Source organism: Nuphar pumila, chromosome 2 (genome assembly GCF_984573655.1).
Source record: "Nuphar pumila chromosome 2, dmNupPumi1.hap1.1, whole genome shotgun sequence".
NCBI classification, from domain to species: domain Eukaryota; kingdom Viridiplantae; phylum Streptophyta; class Magnoliopsida; order Nymphaeales; family Nymphaeaceae; genus Nuphar; species Nuphar pumila.
In genome coordinates, this window is record NC_143250.1 from 11,921,862 (window position 1) to 11,934,257 (window position 12,396).

Below are 12,396 nucleotides of genomic sequence, written 5' to 3' on the forward strand. Positions count from 1 at the left end.
TCTGCTTGTTTGGTAGGAGTTGATAAGGTTTTTTAAAATACATCTATATAGTTAAGTATATAAAATGCATTTGTAGAGTCAATCAAAGTCGAAGCCATTCACAAATTTATTCGTCTCATAATAAGAGTTTGACAATTTTTTTTATTCAAGAAATGCCTCTTTCAACAAATCAATCAATATGTTGAACGATTTGGTATTTCAATTATTCATTGTTTTGATATGTAACAACTTGAGAATGAAAGCTAGTTTTGTTAACTTTATACAACCTCAATATAGATCACTATGAGCATCACCCATTAAGTCTTGAAGTAGGATTGTGTTCACCATCATCATCTAGAGTTGGATCCAATGTTATCCCCATAATAACATTGTTCAATATTTCTTTAACTCGATCGTGAACTCATATCATATTTGTGCTCTCATCATGATGTACATGCACTACATCTACATGGGTTTAGGCCAAGCTCATATGAGACTGAATATATTTCAGACTGAAACTATGTCTAATCAAGTAGAGTTGAATCAATCATAGAATTTTAAATGTTTTATTATTGCAATCTCGACATGAGCATCACATCCTACCGGCAAAATCAATATGAACATGTGACACTTCAAAGTATAGATCAATTCAAGATATATAAGGTTTAGAATTTCTGTTATGAATGTTTATCCATGATTGATCCATATTCATAGACAGCGACCCTACTATATTCAACAAGAAAATCTTTGATCAGTGGGATATATTTATATATGAGTTTATATATATATATATATATATATATATATATATATATATATATATATATCTAAATTAAGGTGGGCACATATATATTGTAAAGGATCTGACGCAGAACAAAGAGAGAGAAAGATCATTTATACTAATTAATTAAACAAAAAAACTTTAATATTCTAACCAAAATCAAATATTAAATTAAATATTTAATGTTGATTGACTTCTACACTCAAATTCAAAATATCAAACAATCAATAAATTAAATGCTCATCTTATAGAATATGGCATCCTCCAATTTCATTGAACGGTGTTTCACTAAACAACTAATACATTCTTTTCAACTTGGTTGTCATTAGTAAAGAGAGGGAGAGATGAAATTTAATAAAAAAATTGAAAAAGTATTGATATAAACAAACATTTTATGCATTAAGGGATTCCTTTTTACAAGTGTGCATGTTTATTGACTCTTTTTTTATTCAAAGTGGACTTAGTGGCGCATTGTACTAATTACAATGTAAGAGCTCTAAAAACATCCTCATTTTATGGAATTGTAAGTCCCATGTTAGGATGAAAACCATACTCATCTTCAATCATCCTGAGTAGTCCTTGAAATATAGAACTCTTCAAACAGGATTTTGGAATCACAAACAACTTTTTATCTTCTCCAACATAGACTTCAAAGTGACCCTTAAGAATATCAATCAATGAAAAAGTGCATGTTGAAGAACCTTTCTAGCAATAACCAAATGTGGCAACTGAAGAACCATACCTTTGATGATGAAAAAGAAATGAGAGATGAAGATGATTATGAATCAAGTGACTTATGATTCAAATCTTTCATACCCACTAACATTATAGATCATGCTAAGAGACATGCTTATGCCTATGTCATTCAAAGGCTTACCATACCAAATAATGGATGTCCATCAATGCTTATCTAATTACTTTGTTAGACCTCCATATAAGCATTGTATGAGTTGGTCCAAGTCTCTTATGCCTAATGGCATAAATGGGGAGGTGCCCATTAACATTAATTTATATTAAGGCTCACCTATAAAATCAAGTGCCTAAGTGCCTCATTTCAAAGAGATGGGTTTCCATTTGCTATGGGCACCACATGTCCTTGTTGTTGATGGTTAGGCATGACAATGTCATTTATGCTAAAAAAATCATGCATTTATGCTAAAAAAAATCAAAACCCTGAAAAATATTCATGCATTTATGCTAATTAATTTTTTAAATATTTTAATAAAAATCAAACATTTATTATATGCCTAATGATAATAAAAAATACAATAAACCCTAAAAACCTAATTAAACATTCATGTTGTTTAAAAAATAAACTACATCGTTGCAGTGTGATATAGATGGGAAAATTGAAAGCTATTCAAGCATCAATAAGTCCCATAAACAAAAAATCCTTTCAAATGAGGGATTTTGGAATGTAAGTACGTTATTACATATTTTCATTCTTTCCAGTTAGTAATGAAAAAGGAATGTGGCACCTGCGATAGTACGACTGAATGAGATAGTTGGATCTCATACTTGGATCTAACACGAATGTCCCAGCTTACATATCTAAAAAAAATAGATATGTGGCAAGGAATCAATATAGATGTCTTGATTCTGATGTAAAGCATTACTGCATCCTACAAATTGGATTCAGACTCAGAATTAGATTCAGATGAAATGAGTCATTACTAAATCTGGGTCCAATAAACTTCATAATCTAATTGAATATGCATTTTACGTGTTTGGATTCAACGCGAATAGGAATATTCAAATTTGGTGATCACATTCATAGTTGGATGTAAACTCAAATAATTTCCGAATCTGATTATAGTATCTAACCCAAATCCAAACCATTAACATCCCCATATGTGGTTCCCAAACTTAAGTCTTAATCCAACCTAGACATGAATTAGAGACTAAAATGGTTGATTTGACTAGGTCCTAACTGAATAGACTTCAATTAAGTATTCACTGCATACTGGATATCCAATTACTGAATGAAACTCAGTTCGTTACTTATTCGACTAAGTAAACTCAATCAAGGTTCAGTCGAACCTGTAGGCAGGGGTCTGTCTGGCTCTCTTTGCATAAATCAACGAAGACTAACTTTTTGGCTCTTCCAAATATTCTACAGCATAGGTCTGGTCCCATGTCAGTCTGTCCCAAGGCTGCATTTGATTGATCTGAGAATCTCAGCTACATGGATCTCTGCCCCCGAACTCACCACTTCCCATCAGTCTAGAGATTTGTGTATTTCGAGGAAGAGTTTGAGATTATGAGATTATGCCGGCCTGACCCATATCCGAGCTTGAATCCCTCCTCACTTGGTCATAATTAGGCTCGGGCCAGGTCTTAAGTTCTGACCCAGTTAATGGCGCTGAGTTGTGGTGCCTATGTATTTTCCATATGAAATCCACCTCTTTCGGGCCTGGGTGAAAAAATGCTGCCTGAGCCTAACCCAACAGGGGCTGGGTATTCAACAATAAAAATTTGCAGATCTTAATTGGAACTCGGGTTGCACCCGAGTTTGGTATAAATATGCCTAGACCATACTCGACCCATATGATAATTGGAATTTACAGGTCTGACCTGAATAGTTAATGGACTCATTCCTTTGTTATCAAACCTCGATCTACAGGCGTTGAGATCAAGTTGAGTACCCTACATATGCAACCACACATGTGTGATGTATGTGTGTGTCTGCATATTGACATCCCTACATTACACACTTGTGCATGTATGATGTGTGTGTCCCACAAGGGATGTGCCCAATTTAAAAAAATGTTGTGCAGGCTTAGAAGACATATGTAAGTTTTGTTGATGATTTTTCTTACATTTTGAAACATAATGTGATATAAGATTAATCATGAATTTGTTAGACTTTTGTAAGTAAAGTGGTGTTCCTATGAAGACATAGAGAAGGAGGAGGAGGAGTAGAATGTCAATGTTGTTGAGGGGGCAAACAACATTGTAAGGATGGACATTTAGTTACACAACATGAATGAAGTTGAGCACGAAATGGTCAGTTGAGTCATTTGACAATTTGGGTTTCTTCATCAATCACATCGTCATTGAGTTGTAAGCAAATCTGTCTCGCTGCAAAGGAATAGACAAAGGATTACCACATCAAGTTCTTCTCTGAACTTGAAGAGTGACGCGACAACAGTGAAGACATCTGCTTGTCATCCATGGTACCCTTTGTCGATGATGAGGATGTAGTTGTTGTATTCCAGCATGTTGCAGTCAGTCTCTCTACAAAGAGGGACATTGAGGAAGAGAAGAAAGTTGGGCCGAAGCAGAGAAATACTAAATCTATAACAAAAACAGAATTAGCTTTTACACTAGACAAAATCTGCATGTTGAAGGATATTATATGGACTCAAGCTAGCCTGCCCGATAATACAAATAAGGCTAACGATGAGCTACAAGTGTGCTTGAAGCATCTATAATAATGACCGCAAAACCTTTGATTGTTTTATATTTTTTTAGTGTAACTGAGATTTATTATATGAATTTAATGATTTATAAATTTGTATTAATGTAAATTTGCTCTATAAATTACATTTTATTACTGTAATTTTGTTTTGTAAATTTGTTCAATGATATGTAAATTCAATGTTCTATAATTTTAAATTTGTTAAATTTTAGGAGTATAACTGTGATTCGTTATATATTTGTAGTAATGTAAATTTGTATGTTTGTAACGGTTAAGAGTTTGTAAATGAATTTGAACACATTGCAAGTAAAACTATAAATGAAAATGAATTAAGCAGGTAAATATTTTGCAAATGATATGTTCTGTATGAATTATATAGGTAAAAATGGTAAATTTGTGTGGATGAGAAAGTCTAAAAAAAAAGATAAGCAAAAAATGAAATCCGCATAAAATATTTGTGATAAGGAAACCCACATAAAATATAGGCGAACATCGAACAATAGTTGTAATAATGAGAAAGTCTGCATAAAATATAGGTGAGGAAGAAGTCAGAATATAATTATATGTGATATTTTGAGGTTAACAGAAAGTTCATACATAATTATGTGCAAACTTTGTGAGATATATGTGATTGTCAAATATTGGCGATGTTTCGAAGTTTCAATTTAAGAGAAAGTTTGCACATTTGTTTGTGCGAACTTCATGATATATATGTGAATTAACTTCACTAGGTATTTGCTATGTTTCGATATGAAATTCGAGTTTAACTGAGTTCACATATAATTTTATACGAACTTCGTGAAGTCCTTTAAAAAACACATGCAAACATTATTTCAGTGGACTTATGCGCCACTCAAAAAGCAGAGCAATATATCGTGCAAACTTCATCAATTCTACACAAGCAAAGGGTAAAAAGAACATTCCAATGCTAGCTATTTGTGATTTTGGACATGGAGAAGAATATCACAAATTGTGAAGTTTTTAGAAAAATGCATCATTTTTTCCGTATAGTATGATTATTTTTCATTACTTTCATCACTTTTCTAACCTGTGTCGCAGTTTAGACCTTGCTTAGAACTTCTTGTTGTTGGACCTTGGCATGCTCTTTGCATGGTCCAGATCTGTCACAGTTGCTTACACCCCCTATTCCTAGTTCTATCATCTATGGCTATTTCAATTCTAGCAAACCATTTGACTTAGCCCCGTTTGGTGGTTGGCATAATGGCCGCATGCAGAACATCCACCTGGGGATGCAAATAGGTCTGAGTTTTGACCCGGTTTCCAAACTATAACCAACTCATATTGTTGGTTTTGATTAGAGAGGATAGCTCCAAGAACTTTATAATGAAGTTATATTTATATATATATATATATATGCTGTTTGGCCCATTTTGGCATCTTTTAGGATGCTCATTGATGCCTGCTGAAAGGGGAGCCTTCGTATGCAGCCTTGGATGCTTTATCTTTGCACAAAAAACAATAAGACATGCAAACCCTTTTTCCTTTAATCATTGCATGCCATCTTCCCCAAACCAAAAAGCACAAACTAAAGACCCATCCTATTTCTTTCCTTTTCCACAAACACAAACACAAACCCAAAAGCATGATTACACTCATCATCCTATTATGCTCATCTATTTAGTCAACTAAACGTAACTCCTTGATGAACAAAAGAACATACATTCACAAATGAGGTTTCTCCCAACCATCATTACACAGAAAGAAAAGGAAAAAAAATGTATGAATTTTACATCCTATCTACCAGGAGGTAGAAGGTACTTGACTTTATATGGTTTTCTAGGATTAGAGATAACGTAGTGAAATTTGATATTGCTGAACTACTACTCCAAGTTGTGCATGCTCCAACCTCTGAGCTGCAGCTTCTGCAATGGAACATAAGCAATCGGAGACGATGACGACGCTGAGGACGGTGATAATGATGGTGACCATGAAGATGAGCAAGATGATTGCTTACCTATTGGATACAGGATTAGGACCAGTTGGGACTTCATGGGCACTGTCATTGTAGAGTGAAGATGGAGGAGAGGCTCTGTTTCTAGTATGGAATGCTTGAGTCTCCAAGAGATCGCGGCTCCGGTGGCTCGCTGCGACATTTCCGGCCATCGACTCATCCTCAACAGACCTTATACACTTGATCTGCAGCCAGTGACAGCCATTTCTTGCAGGCCAGAGGAACAGTAGCAGCAGGAAGAGCAAGAAGACAACCAAGATAATGGTATTTGTGGAGTTGGGGGTTCTAGCATTGTTGTCATACTCAGCCATGCACAAGACACATGAATTGTAAGTGTCGACAAAGAAATGCAAGAGGGTTGCATGTTTATTAAACAAAGAGATAATTTCAAAGGAAGCAAAGTCCCAAGAAAGCAAGATTCTGCAAAGATAAAGTTGAAACATGTCTTTACTTTGCTGCATTGTGATGCATTGGCTTAAAAAATGGCATCATCTGGGGATATTTGATGCAGGTGTTAGCTGTCAAAGGTTCTGGATCTGGACCCGCCTAACCCGATAAGTCCGGACCCTTGACCTCCGTAACTTGGACAGCATTTACGCAAATTGGTCTTTGCTTGGTCTGGGATTCATGCCTGCCTGGATATGAACTCGAACCAAGTTATATGTGAACAAAGTTGGCAGTCTAGGTCATCTTTAGTGAGTCAAAAGAGACCAGGTCAGGTGGGTCAATAAAGATCTTCGCCTTGGTACAGTTCACCTTGGATCTTGGCCTAGCTTTTTCTTTTCAGTGAACAACTGCCTGGTCTGTACTTGACTGATAAGAGTCCTCATCTCTTTCCAGGTGGAGTTTCATGAGGGTTTATGTAAGTTTCATGTCACAAATATTACCCATATTTTGAAAATATCATGATTTTATCATTGATATTCTCAAACACCGATTTAATCTTGAAAATGTCTTGGTGTGATAAAGATAATGTTTATTATGAAATATCATGATACCAATCCAATAAAAGCTACTTTTTTAATGTTTCTTTATTTCATAAATTTCTTTTATATTGTTTATATTTGCCGATATTTTCTTAGATTTTCCTTTTTTTTAATTCATTGAAACTTTGTCTCACAAGAAAATCATAATACCTAAAGTTTATAGACTGTCACCTCGAGAGCCCATCTGACCAGGTCCCTGACTGATTCACCTCGAGAACGGCTTTACCTGATTCCCAGCGGCCTCTTTTATGGGCTATTACAGATCGGCTTATTGAAAAGTTACAAAAAAAACCACAAGTATGATCAGAGCTAGTAAACTTGCTGAATGAACCAAAAGTGAGGTGTTCAAGCTTGGCTCTTTTTTGTGATGAGTGGAGCTCCTCACTTAGCTCTTTTTTGCAATGAGTCAAGCAGAGCTCGAGCTGGCTCATTTCAAGAAAAAAAAAACATTATTTTAAAGCTAGAAGTAAAATTAATATTTTAGACCCATCGAGCTGTTCAAGCTGGCTCACTGAGAGAGAGAGAGAGAGAATGAACATGATTTCTTAGATAGAATCAATAGGATTCAACTTTAAACATGTTTTTGGCAGGCAAAACACTTCAGCTATTTATTCTACACTACCTTATATAATATAAAATATATCCAAACTATATTTATTATTACTTAACGAGCCTATACAAGTCAAGCCTAGCTGAACACCCATTGTTCATGTTTGAGTTGCCGAGCCTATTTTACGAGTTCGAATGAGCTCTTTACAAGCCAAACTACAAGTGGTGCACTCACTTCCCTGCCCTAAGTAAGGTGTTTTATCATATGCGACCAGTCCTTGAGATTTTTATGACCAAGTGTATGAAGTATGAACTTCAATCTTTTCATGGCTAAAAAGTTGCAGTACAGGAAGTTCATCCTCCCAACCATATCTATATAAATGTTCAAAGTTCAAAACCATGTTCAATCGAAGCTAGTCTTCTAACCATGCAAAGTTCATGCAGAAGTATGTCAGGACTCTTCCGAGCTCATTACAAGGCCCAATAAGGTTCCATGTTTGTTAGAGTCCTAAGGTTTACAGACTGCAATCTTTAACCGGTTGGATCAGGTTGGTCCCAATCTGGCTCAGCTTAATTGTATAAAATAATCAAAATCCATTTTCCATGGTCATGGATCCTGAAACCTATTAGAATTGTGTATTTGAAGATGTATTATGTTAGCATACATAAAAGTGTCGCTGTTTTGGTAGGCTTGTGAAAGTTGCCAAGCTGAAGAAACGTCACAAGTTCGAAAACACATCATTTGCCACAAGGCTAGGGGTGTCAACAGGTCGAGTTTGGTTTAGACCCAGGTGGAACCAGACTCAAACCTGAACTGAGATTATGGTATCGGGTCTGGACCCGGTTTCAATCGTACCCACCATAAGAGAAATCATGCCTGAATCCTATAAAATATTTCATGAACCAGAACCAGACCATAAACGGTAAAATAATATTTTTTATCTTTTTTACATTGAAAATTTGTGGATCTTAGTTGGAACTCATGTCGGGCTTGGGTTTGGTATATAATTTCACAAACCATACCTGACTCCATATATTAATCGGACCTGAACCTTCTTATTTATCACCAAACCTTGACCCTAGCTATTAGGGTTTAGTACGGGTCAGATCCAGGTCAAACCCAACCCATTAAAAACCCTACATAAGGCAAAAGGAAGGCATATTACCTGTTGATCAATGAAGGACTTGGGGTTTTTACACCAATAAGCTCGTGAGCGAGTGAGGTAGTTTTTCCTATACATCAAAAAAAGCACCTAGAGTTTTTCTTATAATAAAAAATACACCTATGTTCTTCATATTGTAAAAAACACATTTGAATTTATGCTCCCTTAATCACAAACACATTTCTATCAAATTAACTTTTGCTATCTTTAACCCAAGTTGAGTTAATAAGATAAAGTTATTGGTTGGTCCTCTAAACAAAATCTTTTTCTTGAGAAAAATTTTCAAAAACATACCTAAACTTATGATGACAATAAAAAACACTCCTAGGTTTTGGTAATTGTAACACACGTTTATCAGCAACCTTAATGGAAGCAAACCATAGATTTTTTTAATTTCTTTTATCAACCATAAAAAAAAGTTCAGGTGTGTTTTTAACAATATTGAGAACTTAGGTGTGTTCTCTTATTATCACCCAAAAATTCAGGTACATTTTTTTAAATTTTCCAAAATAAAAAATAGTTGTCTATCTTAGCCCACTCATCCTTAGGACCAAACCTAACCCGAGTCTAGGTCCATGACTACATTCCTTTTGAAGGTCAGCTTAGCCACACCCAACCCATGAACATATGCACATAAGCAAATGGGTGGTGAGACTTAACCAACTCTTCACTAACCAACGACTCGTGGAGGCTGCACCCCTCCCTCTTCCCCTCCTTCCCTCTCCCACCCATTCGCCGACTCCACCACCAATCTCTTCCTCCCTCCGCCGCTCTTCCACCACCCATCCTCTCCACCGTTATCACCACCACCAATGGCCATCTTCAATACCTCTGCAAGCAAGGCAATCTCGGCGAAGCAATCCGCCTTCTCATGAACCAAGAAGTTGATCTATCGGACCTCCAACTGGGCCAGAAAACGCATGAGTCCCTCATCCTCGCCTGCACCCACCTCAAGGCCCTCCGGCTCGGCCGAATCGTCCACCGGCACCTCGCCGACGGCAGGTTCTTCCATGACGCCTTCCTCGCCACCAAGCTCGTCAATATGTACTATGCCTGCAACTCGATTGACGAAGCTCGGCTCGTCTTTGATGTCGTAGAGAACCCATCGATCTTCTTGTACAATGCCCTCATTCAGGCGTTCGCCGTGGTTGGCCATCTCGACGAATCCATCTGCGTCATTCGGCGATTGATCGAAGACGGTGGCGTCGTTTCCGATCGCTTCACGTATACTTGCATTCTGAAGGCTTGCTGTGTTCCTGAGTTGCTTGTGCTTGGGAAGAAGCTTCATGGTCATGTTCTCCGAAAGGGGTTCGAGTCTGACGTCTACATTTCGACCACCCTGGTCGATATGTATGCGAGATGCAAGTGTATCGAGTATGCACGCAGAGTGTTTGATGAAATTCCTGAGAGAAATGTCGTCAGTTGGAGTGCGATGATTGCGTCTCATGTGAAGAACGGACAGGTGGAGGATGCATTGGAGATTTTCAGAGAGATGATGGATGAGGGCGTCGCACCCAATTCGGTCACTTTGGTCAGCGTCCTTCAGGGTTTCAGTGCATTGGCTGCTCTGGACCAGGGGAGGATGGCTCATGCTTTTGTTCTTCGAAGAGAATTGGATTCGGTTTTGCCTGTTAAGAATTCGTTGGTGGCAATGTATGCAAAATGTGGTAGCTTGGTTGATTCGAAGAAAGTGTTTGATGGAATGACTAAGAGAGACACTGTTTCTTGGAATTCCATGATAGCTGGGTATGGTGTTAATGGGATTGCAGCAAAAGCTATAGGGATTTTCAAGGAAATGATTCAAGCGAGAGTGCCATCCAGTGATCTCACGTTTTTGAGTTTGTTGGGTGCTTGCAGCCACGATGGGCTTGTCGACCAGGGTCTGCAATTCTTCGAATCCATGGAGATCAAATACAAAGTTTCTCCGTCTGTCACATTATGCTTCCATGGTTGATATCCTAGGTCGTGCTGGACGATTGGATGAAGCTGCCAAGATCATAGAAAAAATGCCAAGTGAGCCTAGTGCAAGTGTGTGGGGTGCATTACTGGGTGCATGTAGAATTCATGGCAATGTAGAGCTAGCAGATTGAGCAACACGGTTTCTTTTCGAATTGGAGCCTTTGAATGCTGGTAATTACGTACTGCTTACCGACATATATGCAAAAGCAAATATGTGGGAAGATGTTGCTAGGGTGAAGAAAATGGTTGAAGAACGAGGATTGAGAAAACTTGCTGGTTGTAGTTGGATAGAAGTGAAGAAAGGGATCTATTCTTTTGTTTCAGTTGATGAACCGAAACCTCAAATTGTGCAGATTCATGCATTGCTGCTTAAGATTTCCAAAGAGATGAACAATGGGGTTACGTTCCCGATACTGATATTGTGCTTTATGAACTCAAGCAAAATGAGAAGGACCAGATCTTATTGGGGCACAGCGAAAATTTGGCTCTAGGTTTTGGGCTTATCAATACTAGTGGTCGTGAAACCATTCGGATCACAAAGAACCTCCGGCTATGCGAAGACTGCCACTCAGTAACAAAGTTCATTTCCAAGTTTACAGGAAGAGAGATTCTTGTGCGTGATGTGAATCGCATCCACCATTTCAAAGATGGGTCTTGCTCATGCTCTGATTATTGGTAATAGACTAATAGCTAATATCCCAAGACTCACCTGTCACTCAGTGGCCAACATGCATGTTTGGTGCAGCCTAAGAATACATGGGCAGAAAATAGCCATGGGGCCCTCAAAGGGAATCATCATTAATCAAATTCATGATTCCTTTGATATTCAAAAGAACAGGAGCAACTTGGCCATCTCATTAAGAGGCACAATCTTAACCAAGCTCAGTTGAGTGGCTCTGTTGGGGCTCTAAGACCGTTTTCAGGACATCGATATCAATGGTTTTAGTTCCACAACTGCGGGTCATTCGGTTGAAAACTCATGAAACTGCATTTCCACATGGGATAAGTTCTCTTAAGCCATCCATATATGTGAAGCCTGGTGTACATAGGCGGAGCTAGGAGGGGCAGGACAACAGCCCAGTCCTGCATCCCGAAACAGTTAAATTTTTTTTCAAAAGCCCAGTCCTAGCCCAGCCCTGATTCCATATGAAATAGATTTTTATCCATTTTTTTAGCCCAGTCCTAGCCCAGCCCTGACTGCAGCAAATAGTTTGATTTGTTCATATGAAATAGATTTTTATTAATAATTGTGGCCATTTTTTACAAACCAGTTTTTTTTTCCTACACCCCTGTTTGCCCCCCCCCCCCCCCTCCCCTCACATGAATCCTAGCTACACCACTGCTGGTGTAGTGGTCACAATATACAGTATAACTCAAAGGTACTAAAGGATTGCTGTGTTCGTTGAATGATAGGGGGAAATTTATCTGAAAATTAAGTTAAGGTCTATTCAAAGGACTTGAGAGGCTTCATGGGTAAGGTCCTATCTAGTGTCCTACTCCAAGAACTTGTACAGCACAAGATGCAGAGCCCGCAGGTTGACATGTGTGCACCTTTGTAGTTAACACAGTTGCACAATGCAACGCCT

At 37.8% G+C, this 12,396-nt stretch overlaps 1 pseudogene; it reads left to right on the forward strand.

Moving 5' to 3' along the window:
- The first annotated feature begins 9,722 nt into the window (after positions 1-9,722).
- Positions 9,723-11,512, forward strand: LOC149844771 (pentatricopeptide repeat-containing protein CRR2, chloroplastic-like; annotated as a pseudogene).
- Positions 11,513-12,396: the final 884 nt, after the last annotated feature.